Genomic DNA, 14,514 nt, shown 5'->3' on the forward strand with positions numbered 1-14,514 from the left:
CGCCGCAACCTCAGAGTCGGTCATGACTGTACCTAATGGTCAGGGGTCCCTTTACCTTTTTTACTCAGGATTAAGGAAGGGTTAACATGCAGATGAAGGTGATGGATAGTTGATTAAGGGCCCTGTGTGAGAGAAGAAATGGAAGCTCCCAGGTAAGAGTTAGAGGGTTCGCCTTTCTCTGTGTTAAGTTAAGATTTACCTGTGAAAGAAGACTTTCTTCTTCTTCTTTGCTTTTGTTTCCATTTAGATTAGATTTTTTTTATTATAATGTATTAATTAAATCTTATAAATGAAAAAACCCAACTGAAAAAACAAATCTATTAAAATGCAGATGACAAAAACAATAAAAACAACACAGTACTATAAAAGCCCTTTCCTGAAAAGAACAGCCATTCCCTGAAGGCCTGTTGGAATAGGACAGGACAAGGGGGGGCGGGGGAGCCAGTCTAGCTTCTCTAGGAAGGGAATTTCAAAGTCTGGGAGCAGCCACTGAGAACATCCCAGGAATCTCTTGTGATATCTTTAGGGTAGAAGTGCATCTCCATATTCTGCCATAAATTAAGTACTTAGATGGCCCAAATGTAAAGGATCTGAATTGCCTCAGCAAAGCCATTGTATAACTATGCTAGAGTACATACAGTATGTGACCAACTGGTGGTATTCAGTTCAGTGACACCAATGGTAGTTGGGCACGTAGAACGGGGCTGAGGTGAGTCTCTAGGCAACAGTGAAGAAATGGTATCTGCTCAGCATCCAATTACCAATGACACTTCAGAGGACACTTCAAAAACCAGTGGTAGGGGAGCAAAGGCTGGCCCTCTGCTGTTACCTGCCACTGAGCAAATCTCCACAGTGTAGTAATTAGAGATGTCATCCTTCTGACCGCTAATACACACCTGTTGCTCTCTGATGGGACTCTATTATCAAATTTAGCTGTCATGGACTTCCAGTAGCTCAACTCCCAATGGGGCATCTGAAAGCATGTCACAACCACCACTGGCACTCTGACTCAGACTCCCATTTGGTGGCCCCCTCCGTTTTTTGTTTTTTACTTACAGAATGTCAGAGCAGCTTTTCTGCGATCACAAGACGACCAGTTCAAGAGAACTGGCCCCTGTACAAGAGAATTCTGAAGTCAACTGGTGGTATTTAATGGAAATCCTCACTTGCCTAGCCAGCATCCTTCTCAAATAATTCTGGTCGTTTCTTTTCTCTCTCTCCCTTTTTTCCCTTTCTGTCCAAAGAAGGTAGTTCTGCTGAGATAAATTCTTTGGTTCACAAGGAAACGGAATTATAATATGTTCTTCAGCTACTTAGCCTCTTTGAAGTCATTCACAGCTTACTATGTTTCTCTGTGGAACTTTGAACTCTCCACCCACAATACATAACAAGACTTATTTATTTACTTATTGCATTTCCTTTGCTATTGGTTACACAACTGTTTCTTTCCAGATGAAAGAGAAATAAGCTGAGAACCTCTGTTCTCGCTAGAGGTCATTTGCGGGCCCAGGCACAGTGAGCCCGCAAACGTCGGGGTTGAACCATGGGAAGAAGTAATAAAGACGGGTCAAGCCACTTGGGATCAAATAGGCCACAACTTCATTGCTTACAGATGTCAGAAGGTCTTGGCTTAGGCATTGGGTGTGCATCCTGAATTAACCAACCCGATTTGCTGACTAATAATAATAATAATAATAATAATAATAATAATAATAAGAATAATAATAATAATTTATTATTTATACCCCACCCATCTGGCTGAGTTTCCCCAGCTACTCTAGGCGGCTCCCAATCAAGTGTTAAAAACAGTACAGCATTAAATATTTAAAACTTCCCTGAACAGGGCTGCCTTCAGATGTCTTTTAAAGATAGGATAGCTGCTTATTTCCTTGACATCTGAAGGGAGGGTGTTCCACAGGGTAGGCGCCACTACCGAGAAGGCCCTCTGTCTGGTTCTCTGTAACCTCACTTCTCGTAATGAGGGAACCGCCAGAAGGCCCTCGGCGCTGGATCTCAGTGTCCAGGCTGAACGATGGGGTGGAGACACTCCTTCAGGTATACTGGACCAAGGCCGTTTAGGGCTTTAAAGGTCAGCACCAACACTTTGAATTGTGCTCGGAAACGTACTGGGAGCCAATGCCGATCTCTCAGGACCGGTGTTATGTCATCAGGGTTAATCCTGGGTAAAGGACCACTCTATGATGCACATCAATTCTGGACAGTCCTTCCAGGATGCTGTTGGGTAGGTGGGGGTCTATGGCCTATACACCCCTGCCTTGGTATTCAGACAGAGGTACTCCCCCTTTGACCCCTTTACTAGGATACCATAATCCTTGGAGTGGATCCTGCCTAAATCCAGCAATGCACACTCTCCACAGCTAAGAGAAAGTAGATAGGCATTATTGACCTTGGATTGCAGCCTTACAGTGAGTAAATGAAACTGGCTGTTGGAAAATTCAGGACCAATAAAAGAAAGTACTTCTTCACCCAGTGCAAACTATGGAATACACTTCCACATGAGGTAGTGATGGCCACCAACTTGGATAGCTTTAAAAGAGAATTAGATACATTCATGGAGGGATTAGGCTATCAGCCGTAATGAGTATGTTCTATATCTACTGTCAGAGGCAGAATGCTTCCAAATTCTGCTTGGGAACCATAGGAGGGGAGAGTGCTATTGCACTCACATCCTGCTTGCAGGCTTCCCACAGGTATCTGGTTGGCCACCGTGAAAAGAGGATGCTGGACTAGCTGGGCCTTTGGCCTGCTCCAGAAGGACTTTTCTTACGTTCTTAAATCTCATTCAGTGCATTGACCACAGAAAGCATGCTCGGGCTTCTTTCAGGCACCAGCATTATGGAAATCGAACTTCAGAGTGTTGTTTTATATTTTAAAATGTCGTAAACTAGCTGAGCCCCCCGTGGGAGGAAATGGTAGAGTAGGGGAGGAGCTAGAAAATTTAATAAATACAAATCCCACATGTGCAGCCATGTTAAGGCTGTGGTCTTGCACCCACTGTCTCAGAAATTATCATGGACATGAAACCGAAGCCCTGCACAGAACCGAAGCCCCAGGTCAATTTCCCACTGAAGTCCAGCTCATCTTGCTTGGTTAGAGTTTGAACAATACCAAGAGGTGGTGGGAGCAATCACTCCCCTTCAAAACCTGGAGAGTGAGCACCTAGTCCTGTTTCCCCATGTTTAGGATGTCCATAAATTATGTTTCAAAACACACATTCTCACATGGGGCCATCACATCTACATCCCACCACATTCTAGGAAGATGTCTATATAGACATCCGCCTTTACCAACCTGACGCCATCCAGATGTTTTGGCAATGGGAGTTGCAACCCCAAACAACTGTGGAGTCAGTTGGTGAAAGCTGCCCTACATACATCAACCACTTTAACCTCAGTAAATGACCCAGAGAAAATGTGAAGCCTTATGACCAACAGCAAATCCTGTGCAATGATGACTAGTGTACTCAGATATTGGTGGTGCTATAAACCAAAACCACCCAAGTCACATCACTGGTGGGTCAGGAGATGGGGCATTGCAGAGCTTGGCAGCTGTTGGGACTGAGCTGTGGGCAGCAGTCTGAGGCGAGCTGGGAACAAACCAACAAGACTCGTTGGACTTAGCCAGTGGTCAGGAAGACCAAGAAGCAAATCAGGAGGACCGAAGGAGAAGCCAGGAGGCAGGGCTGCATCACAGCTGCATGCTGACTCCTCAGGACAAGTTGATTGAGGAGCTTTCTGTGTTGGTAGCTAAAAGCTATCTGCCACATGCACTCAGACTTTCACAAATTCTGTTTAATGGAAGACTGTATATAAAAGAACCCGAAGCCTTGCTTTCTAAGAGGCACTGTTGTCTTGGTAGTGCCATGCAATCTTTAATCTGAAAGTCAGGACATAATCCTATCACAGAAGCCGTGCTAGAGGCACCCAATGGCAGCGTGTGCCGACTGAGCTAGCATGCCAGTTCAGCTGAAATATGAGTTGGATTCTATCCTAAGCATATTTCAGCAGACAGTCAAAGCTGTCTCCTTCCCAGCTTGCCCATCCCTTGTTAATCAAGGGGAAAGCTGCAGAGACATTTACAAGTTGCCCATCTGTTAGCTCACCACACTCAGCCTTTTTCTTGCCCTCCCCCAATCCACTTGGCCTTTGAGATTTTTGGATGGGAGAATAGCTCTGTTTCCCCAGGTCCTTTTCTTGGTACAGTTTGTTGGAAAAGATTGAGTGGACAGGCAAAAAATGGCTTTCCCCGGAAAAGTGCCTAGTACAGGAGACCAATTCTCTCACAGGCTGGGCTTGGGTGCGTTTTATTTATGAGGAGTCCCTTGCCTGTTAGCCCTTGCCCTTGCTCATGAATCAATCCAATATCTGAAAGGGAGAGGATGCTTTCATTGACGGCTTGGAAGGCAATGGCCTTATTAAACACCACTTTTCTAGGTCCTGCTGAACAACTGTTTTCTTTGATCAAAATGATAAATGAACCCCAGAGAGAGCTGCTGAGAAAAGCTTACTCAGCAAAGCAAAGGCTCCCAAGTTAGGAGCTTTTGCATCAGTCTGGATCCTCCTGTTCCCTTGTGAGAAGGAAATGCCAAACCAGGGGTAGCTAGGTAGGTTCATAGAGGCCCACACAATATTGTGATATCAACCTGGCCAAGGGGATGGAGTATAGCAAGGCTGGGGGCAAAGCCTATAGAAGGCAATTTATTCATCAATATTTAACCTGGCCACCTTACCAGTCACACACGATGGGGGCCACCATAGATCAACTGAACACATCCTTGATGGCAGCTGTGGCACATGCATGTCATAAGCAGAAGTACGTGCATAGCAGAAAGCTCAGGCAGGATACCGAATGATCATTCTTATTAAAAAGCTGATGGACCTGGACCTTTCCTCTACCATCTGTGATTGGATTAAAGACTTTCTGAGGGATTGCACAAAAATAGTGAGGATTGGGCTGTCCCCTGAGTTCGGTAGATGACATTGCGGGAGACCGCTGCCTCAGGAGAGCGAGGAAAATTCTTAGGGACGACTCACACCTGGCCAGTACCTCTTTAAGCTCCTACCTTCGGGCAGGAGATACAGAAGTACAGTCAGCAGCACCAACAGGTTAAAGAACAGTTTTTATCCGTAGGCTGTTGGGCTGCTGAATGGGAAAAAAATAGTGGTGCAATTGCCTTCCGACAAGCACATAGAGTGCAAACAAGACTGAGTGTATGGGGGCAGTGGGGGGTGTTAGAATTATTTTTGAGAGCCAGTGTGGTGTAGTGGTTAAGAGCGGTAGTCTCATAATCTGGGGAACCGGGTTTGCGTCTCCGCTCCTCCACATGCAGCTGCTGGGTGACCTTGGGCCAGTCACACTTCTTTGAAGTCTCTCAGCCCCACTCACCTCACAGAGTGTTTGTTGTGGGGGAGGAAGGGAAAGGAGAATGTTAGCCACTTTGAGACTCCTGAAGGGGAGTGAAAGGCGGGATATCAAATCCAAACTCCTCCTCCTCCTCCTCCTCCTCCTCCTCCTCCTCCTCCTCCTCCTCCTCTTCTTCTTCTAATTTCACTGCACACAGGTGGTGTAGTGATAATAAAGGTTTATTATTATTATTATTATTAATTATTATTATTATTATTATTATTATTCGGTCAAGCTGAGTATTGTCCATGCTGATTGGCTGTGACTCTGTGGGGTTTCAGGTAAGAAAGTCCCAGGGGGCCTACCTGGAAAGGCCAGACATAAAACCTGGCTGGGACCTTTCACATACAAAGCAGATTCTCAACTACCCAGCTATGGCACGTCCCTATCACTATGAGTCACACTTATAAACAACATTTTAAGAGATTTAGAAGAAGTCCTAGGGCTACAGTCCAAACCCCTTTGCACCAGCCTAGGGAGGGATAGGAGCCTTGCCAGACTCCAGTGTCCTCCACCAGAGGACTTTCCTGTTTCACCTGCCAAGCTTGCATGCAGGGAGTGCTGAGCCAACTCAGGATCTGCTGGGACCTGAGCCAGCCCAGCCGCCATCACATAACAGCATCGAACTCAAGGCTGGCACAACAGTTTACCTTCTGGCCTGCCTGCCTGGGGTGAGTAGCAGAGCTGTGGATGTGGCAGTGGCCCTGCTGTTCTGTTAAGCCCTGCTGCTTCTGCTGCTTGGGGTTTGGACTGCAGCTGACATTTTACAGATGGAGAAGACTGAGTCTCATTCCAAAGACGATAATGAAATCCATTGCAGAGAAAAGACACACAGCAGATAAGAAAAAGGACAAACTACAGATCAGTTCATGCAAATGAGGGCTGTGTACGCCGCTCCATACACTGAAAGCGCATTTCCCACAGAAAGAATCCTAAGAACTGTGGTTTGTTATGGGTGCTAGGAATTGAACAGTAAACCACAGTTCCCAGGATTCTTTGGTGGGAGGCAGTGCTTTTTTTCTAGAAAAAATAGGTGCCAGTACTCGCCATGAAGTTGTTACACTTTTTAACAACAACAAAAGAGGTGCCGGCACTGTGTACCCTTGAGTACCTCCTGAAAAAAAGCACTGGTGGGAGGTGCTTTAAATGTATGGTATGTACAAAACCTAAGTACCGTATTTTTCCATGAATAAGACTAGGTTTACCCCCTAAAAAGTAATGTCAAAAATTAGGGGACGTGGGTGGCGCTGTGGGTTAAACCACAGAGTCTAGGACTTGCCGATCAGAAGGTCGGCGGTTCGAATTCCCGTGATGGGGTGAGCTCCCGTTGCTCGGTCCCAGCTCCTGCCAACCTAGCAGTTCGAAAGCACGTCAAAGTGCAAGTAGATAAATAGGTACCATTCTGGCGGGAAGGTAAATGGCGTTTTCGTGCACTGCTCTGATTCGCCAGAAGTGGCTTAGTCATGCTGGCCACATGACCCAGAAGCTGTACGCCAGCTCCCTCGGCCAATAAAGCGAGATGAGTGCCGCAACCCCAGAGTTGGTCACAACTGGACCTAATGGTCAGGGGTCCCTTTACCTTACGACTGGATCTAATGGTCAGAGGTCCCTTTACCTTTAACCTTTATGCTCTGGGCCATCTCCCCCCATTTTCTTAAATCTGAGTCCCCCAAAACAGGGGGCGTCTTATACATGGGGGCGTCTTATAGACGGAAAGAAATACGTTGCATGGTCAAGGAATTAAGATCACAGAAGACATTCTTGAAAATGTTTTCTAGTCCCAAGGACAAATAAGTGACTCTACTGGTGTGGCACAGAATTCACAGAATTCAAATGCAGACAGATAAGGTACATAGAAGCTCCTCACATCCAATGTACTCCAGAAAGTCTGTATCACACCCACTTCACACATTCCACATCACACAACCCAGAAATCCTGCACCATACAACAATAATAATTAAATAATATTATAAGGAAGCAGTTTTAATATGAATAATACAAATTGCAACAAAATAGGTATGTACTTTGGTTGCGGTTATTTTTCTCCATATAACCAGAAATATAGGTGCTCCTGGAGAATATTCACATGTGATTAGGGTGGAATTCCCTCTTCTGCATAACTATTAAAAGTCCTCTTTTTCACCTGACCACCCTACATGTGGATGGAAATAAAGATGCTCTCAGCAGTGGCGGCCTTTGCGATTACTGTAATAGAATTAATATGGCATTTTAGTTTGGACACAGACATGTGATTTTGTATGTCACTAAAGATGCTTCAGGGGAAATAGCCAACTGTTCTCTCTTTCTCTGATCATTGTGTATGCATTTACTTACAAGTCAGTCTTAAAGAGACTTACAATAAATGCAGTCTTTTGCACACTGAGGTCATAATCCAACCTCCCTTTGTGCCAGGCTGGCATGGAAGGTTGGATGGGATGGAGGTGCATTTTATGCCAGCATGTGCTTGTGGAGTGATGGCAGCATCACTCTGCCAGCAAAGAGCGTCCCCTCCTCCCTGCTGGGTCCCCACTGGTTGTAGCCAGCAGAAATCCTTGAAACTGGTCCATCCAGGCCTGATCGCTTCACCAGCTCCATTGACAGAAGTGGTATTAAGAACAATGTTGCAGCTCTGCTTTCACACAGATCGCTTGCTATACAACACAGGACTCCCACGCTAAAGAAATATATACTTAGGATCAAACAATAATCTCCCACTTAGCTATGCATGTGTGTGTGAGAGAGAGAAAATGAGAAAGCAAACTTATCTGCACCTTCAGCTGAATGCAACACACACTTTTGCAAAGTTGTAAGCAGCAGGGAAGCTACTGGGTCCTTAACTCTGCCGTTTAATGGTGGGGAACTTTACAAACAAACATATCAGGATAAAGGGAAACAAAGCAAAAAACTGAAAGACACTTCTGCTTTTAAGGATTAAAACATCACACCCACATATGGAGGCCACAGCTAATTACAAACCAAAGTCCTGGTGAAAAAGAAATGTTTTTGCCTGGCGCCTAAGGATCGCACCAGGCAAGCCTTCTTGGGGAGAGCATTCCACAAGTGGGGAGCCACCACCAAAAAGGCCCATTCTTGCACTGTCACCCTCTGGAATTCCCATGGAGGGGACACACAAAGAAGGGCCTTAGTTGATGATCACAGGATCTGGGTTGGGTCATATGGGGAGAGGCAAGCCTTGAGGTACTGGAGTCCTGAGCCACATTAGGCTTTATAGGTCAAAAATAGCACTTTGAATCGGGCTCTGAAACTAATTGGGAGCCAGTTCAGTTAGGCTGGGCTTGGTGTTATGTGCTCAGACCATGTTACCCCAGTGAGCAACCGGGCAGCTGAATTCTGCACCAGCTGCAGTTTCTGAACTGTCTTCAAAAGCAGCCCAGTGTAAAATGCATCGCAGTAATCCAGCCTAGAGGTTACTAGAGCATAGACAACAGAAGTTAGGCTATCCCTGTATTACGTGTTGGAGCTCTCTACTCATCTTCTGGGAACTATGGATCCCAGGTTTCCTTATAAGGAGGGAATGGCTATTAAATCAGATTAATGTCTGCCCTAAAAATTACCATGTGAAACACCCTTTTGCCAGAATAAGTCATTAGCCTATGTACCTAATGAAGATGTGGGGGTGCAGTTTTGGAGCTGGGAAGTTGGACCACGCCATTTTTCAACAACAGCATCTGCTGGTACAAAAGGACTGTCTGGCAAATCCTTTCCCAGATAATGAGTTATTAGAGTAATTTTTCTTTCAAGTGCTCCTGATAGCCAGGGCTGATGCAGTATCCGTATCTTCAAAAAGCAAGCATGCAAAGGGTCACAGATGTAGCTGAATCTAAATTTGTTTTCAAACACAAATGTTTGCAGGAAATGTTGCCCATTATTCTCTCAGCTGTGCTAATTAGGGAACTGTTCCGACTATGTGCTGATGGCAAAGTGTTAATTAGAGTGTCACCGTTACAGTCTGTTGTAAATAAATGCAGGGGAAGGGATACTAGTGTGGAAGCCATGAAAGTATTGCCAGAATTCGACACAACTGCTCCCCGCTGCTGCTGCTGCTACTGCCACCACCAACTGCTGGTTTTGTAGGTCACATGATCTCCACCAGACATGAAAAGGATTAGACTTAGGCAAGGAAGGCAGATAAATTTAATCTGAGCATGGGATGGCCAGATGCAGATTCGGACAGTGCCCTTACACCATTCAGTGTAGAGCATTTCAGCAGGTGCCGCTTGCATGATAAGCAATACCTGCTGACCGTTCCTCGTCTGCACAACTATGCAATGTGCAAGTTTCATCCTCTTTTGCATCTACCCACAATAGAGCAACATCTGTTAGCAGAATAGAAAAGTCAGCATTCTTGGTTCTTTCTCCAGGCAGATGTGGATAACAAGCATGCAACTGAATTGAGATACCTTCACATGATGATTCCTACTCCCCCACTGCTTAATTGGTATAGACCAGGCATAGGCAAACTTGGCCCTCCAGATGTTTTGGGACTACAACTCCCATCATCCCTAGCGAACAGGACCAGTGGTCAGGGATGGTGGGAGTGGTAGACCCAAAACATCTGGAGGGCCGAGTTTGCCTATGCCTGGTATAGACATTCCAGCCTGTCACTGTATGACACTATATGAGTAAGACAGGACTAAGGTGTGTTGAATTCTTCTCATGATCCAGAGTTTCATCTTCTGGACAGAGAGATTGAGATTGAGATTGAGAGAGAAGTGATTACGTGAAAACTATGGCGACCTGAATGAGACCGGGACTCTCATACCTTTCATCATTGTGCAGAAGATTGATTTTCAACGCATGCTGATTTTTCAGCATGGTAAAAAAACCTGCACTTGCCAACATTTCTTCTTCTTTGGTAGTTTAAGGGGAACAAAAACTCATTGCCACTCTACTGAAGACTATTAGTTTCAGCAAACTGAGAAGCCATTTGGGTTGGGTGGGATTTTTGAGGTTCAGCCTTCATGTGTCTCGCTTGCCGAACAAAAATACATGCTAACAGTTTTCAAGTGATATAACTGATGTATGCTGATGGTCAAGTAGTTGACTCCAATACTCGATTGCTTCGCCTTATGCCAAACTCTGAAAGGCATGGCTTAGTCCATGTTCTCCGGACTTCTGTTTCTCTCTGGGAAACTGAATAAGCCATCCTAGATGTTAAACCAATTCCCTGTGTAGCAGCAGGTGAAAGCAGGGATAACAGACAGAACCACCATATTATTGATCACATTTTGCAAAAAGTGGAATGATTTACAAAAGGCAATACACACAGGGACAGTGAGGAAGAGGAGGAGGGGAAGCGCCTCGGCAGAATGCTGCAAGAAGCGGAAATGCTTTGCATAATCGGTACAATTAAGAACAAAGCAAACGTTTCCAGGAAGGTATATCCATCCTCTGTTGTATTGCTTGGAGGGAGGGGGCATCCAGTTGCACCAAAGCAGCACACAAAGTGTAGGCTTGCCATACGTCAGGAAAATTCCTGACATGTCCTGGTTTTCAGATGTAAAAATAGTGTCAGGGGGGAATTTTGCCGAATCAGCAAAATGTCCAGGGAAACCCGGAGGCTTTGTAGTTGTCAGGAATTTTTGTTGTTGTTGTTTAGTCGTTTAGTCGTGTCTGACTCTTCGTGATCCCATGGACCAGAGCACACCAGGCACTCCTGTCTTCCACTGCCTCCCACAGTTTGGTCAAACTCATGCTGGTAGCTTCAAGAACACTATCCAACCATCTCGTCCTCCGACGTCCCCTTCTCCTTGTGCCCTCAACCTTTCCCAACATCAGGGTCTTTTCCAGGGAGTCTTCTCTTCTCATGAGGTGGCCAAAGTATTGGAGCCTCAGCTTCACGATCTGTCCTTCCAGTGAGCACTCAGGGCTGATTTCCTTAAGAATGGATAGGTTTGATCTTCTTGCAGTCCATAGGACTCTCAAGAGTCTCCTCCAGCACCGTAATTCAAAAGCATCAATTCTTCCGTGATCAGCCTTACTTTTTGAAATATGGCAACCCTAACAAAGTGCCACTTTGCCAGCAGTGGGGCAAGGCTGAGTGGTTTGGGATAGCACCCAGGGATCCTTGTGGGAGCTGGGAAAGAAACACACAACATGAACCTTGATGTGCATGCAGAACACAAACCATGGATTGGTTTCCAAACAATATTTAGTACACTGCACACCATGGCTTAGTGGCCTATCAACTTTATTTCAGAACTGCCTTGCAGTAAGCGCATGGGTTTGGCCTCTGGTCTGCCTTTTGCTGTATGTTTCTCTTCAAATGAGGGGGATATAAAGGATTTTTCTTAAGGCAGTGTCAAAGAGCATTTGCTTTAGATACAGCATTTCAGTTATTTGCTCCAAGAGCCTGCAGTCCCGCATAAAATCTGCTGGCTAAATATAGCCGGCACCCTATAAATTAAACACAGTGTTTTCTTTGCACTTACAGAGGGTTTGTCCAGCAGTATTTTTATCCATAGCAGATAGAAACACCAAGGGAGTTTTATTTATTATTGGATGTACATATATCACTTCATTGCCATTGGTCAGGAACATTCTTTTATAATAGCTTATGTTTCATCCCCCTGCAAGCCTCGAGTCCTAGTAAAGACTTTCATTTGAAAGCTCTCCCTTCTTCTCGCTGCCTTTCTTCTCCTTCAAAGGAAAGGTCTCTTCTCTGTGTTGGCTGCTGTTGCAAACTCCTCAGTATATTAATAATTCTTTCTAATTTTCTGAACAGCGAGGAGACCGGAAGAACCTCATTATTTCTCCTGTGCTGCATTTGAAGAAGAGTGTTTTTGCAATAACGGAGTAGGATGACCAGGTGCAAAAGAGCACAGGGCTCCTGAACTTTTAATAGTTGTGTAGAAAAGAGACATTCAGCAAGTGTTACTTGTCACAGAAGCTGCACCTGTTGAAACTCCCTCTTCTGCACAATTAGGGAAAGTTGCAGTAGCCCTGACCATTATTATTATTATTATTATTATTATTATTATTATTATTATTATTATTATTATTTGCTTCTGCCCATCATAACAGGTAATGCAGTCTAGTGATCAGAAAAAACCACCCCTAAGTTTTACCATCACTTATCCAAAGATTTAAAACCCTTTAACTAGCTCCTGTCATTTGTTTACACAATCCTGGGTTATGTGAGGACAGAAGAGAGCTAAAAAGTGAAGACAGAGCCTCTGGGTCTCTTTCTTTTCTTCTGCATTACTTACCTGTTCAGTGTGCGGTGAATTGAGTTGAAAAGGATTGTCCTTCATTCCCAATTTCTTCAGGGTTCCCTAAATGAACTGAGAATGAGGCTGTATCTCCTAATGACGTAGCCTAAACGTCCTTCACAATTGACATATCTTCACTGCATTTGTCTGTTTTTTCCTTCTCAGAGCCACTTATATGAGTGACCTTCACAATATCCGCAGGGAATGTGTTTTGCAAGTGAATCATATGTGGCAGGAAAAAGCAGCTCTCACACATTTTAAAACTACAGCCTTCGAAACCTACCTTTTTTGCCTCCATCTCTCATGAGGTTATTGGTATATGCTAGGGATGGCAGAATCTGCCCATTTCGGTTTCTCTCCATTTATCATTTTTCCAACCTTAAAGACAGTCCTCCACATTTCCACATAGGTGTGCAAACTTTTTGTTCTTAAAAGAAGTCCTCATAAAAAATCACCAGCATTTTTGTGCAAATTTTTCTGAATCTACACATTTTTGTTTGAAGTTTTGCACCTAATGCACACATTTTTACAAAACAAATTGTAATTATAATTCAATTTTGTATGCTATCTTCGTTAATACAGCGGTACCTCGGGTTACAGATGCTTTGCGTTACAAACTCCGCTAACCAGGAAGTGGCTGCTCCAGGTTAAGAACATTGCCCCAGGATAAGAATGGAAATCATGTGACAGTGCACAGCAGCAGCAGGGGGCCCCATTAGTGAAAGTGCGCCTCAGGTTAAGAACGGACCTCTGGAACGAATTAAGTTCTTAACCCGAGGTACCACTGTATATGCATTTTATGAACACTTCACCCTAGTCTATGCATTTCTGTGCGCATTACTTGGCAGGAGAACTGTGCTGAAAAATTTGGAGAATCGCGACTTTCAAACGATAAATGTGTTTCACGTATCGTTTCGGAAGTGGGGAATTAGGAAGCGTCACCTTTAAATGCAAACTGAATCAAATTTCTTCCCTATCCCTAGCTATAATGTAGCAGCTCCCTGAGCTCTCCTATGCACAGCCCAATGAACCTAAAGCACATGTGTGCAAGAAGGTCTCCGGTTCACTCATTGAGGTCTCAGGGTATGGCTGGGAAAGTCTCCCGCATAAAACCCCAGAGCGGCACTGCCAGTCCATGTCAACATCACTGAGGAAGATGGATCAATGGTCTGACTCAGAATAAGGCAGCTTCCTAGGTAGCTCCTTTCTTGATTGACTGGCATCCCTATCAGAAAAGGAATCCTCTCCCCCCCCCCCCACCATCTGCTCATCTCCATTTCTTTTGTTTTCCTCTGAGTTGGTGGAAATGCCCCTTAATTCCCCCCTCCCGACAAATACACTCACTTCTGGTTTGTAGCATAGGAACCAGATTCTGCCAGGTTATTTTAAGTGTACTTGATGAAAAAAAAAGTCAACTCTGAACTCTTGTCATGGCTATATTTAGCTGGAACTTCTCTCGCTGGGATTCAGACTCTATTTGGAAACTGCGCAGCTTGGTGTACAGCCAAACCATTTCTTTTTTACACAGACATCCCTCAGCATATGGCAAAGGGTTTTGTCCCTCTCTGTGTTTTATGAGGAACTGTCATTGCTGCGCTAACCTGGCCAGCTGAAGAACAATGCCTTTTACGGTGCATCTGACAGGGTGGGGAAGCGCATGGCTCAATCCTCCTGAGGCACTCTTCTTAGAAGCCCAGGATTCCATTTTTTTTAAGCCTACCCGGTTACAGGGATAAAAGGTCAGCCCTCCTACTCGCGGAAGAAAACATTTTACTCATTTGGAATCGGGATCCTTTAGGCCAGGGCTGGGAAACTCCAGCCACGTGCCCTGATTAGGCCCTGCAGGCCATTTTGGGT

The sequence above is a fragment of the Podarcis bocagei genome (genome assembly GCF_964188305.1).
Source record: "Podarcis bocagei genome assembly, chromosome: 4".
In the NCBI taxonomy this organism is placed as follows: domain Eukaryota; kingdom Metazoa; phylum Chordata; class Lepidosauria; order Squamata; family Lacertidae; genus Podarcis; species Podarcis bocagei.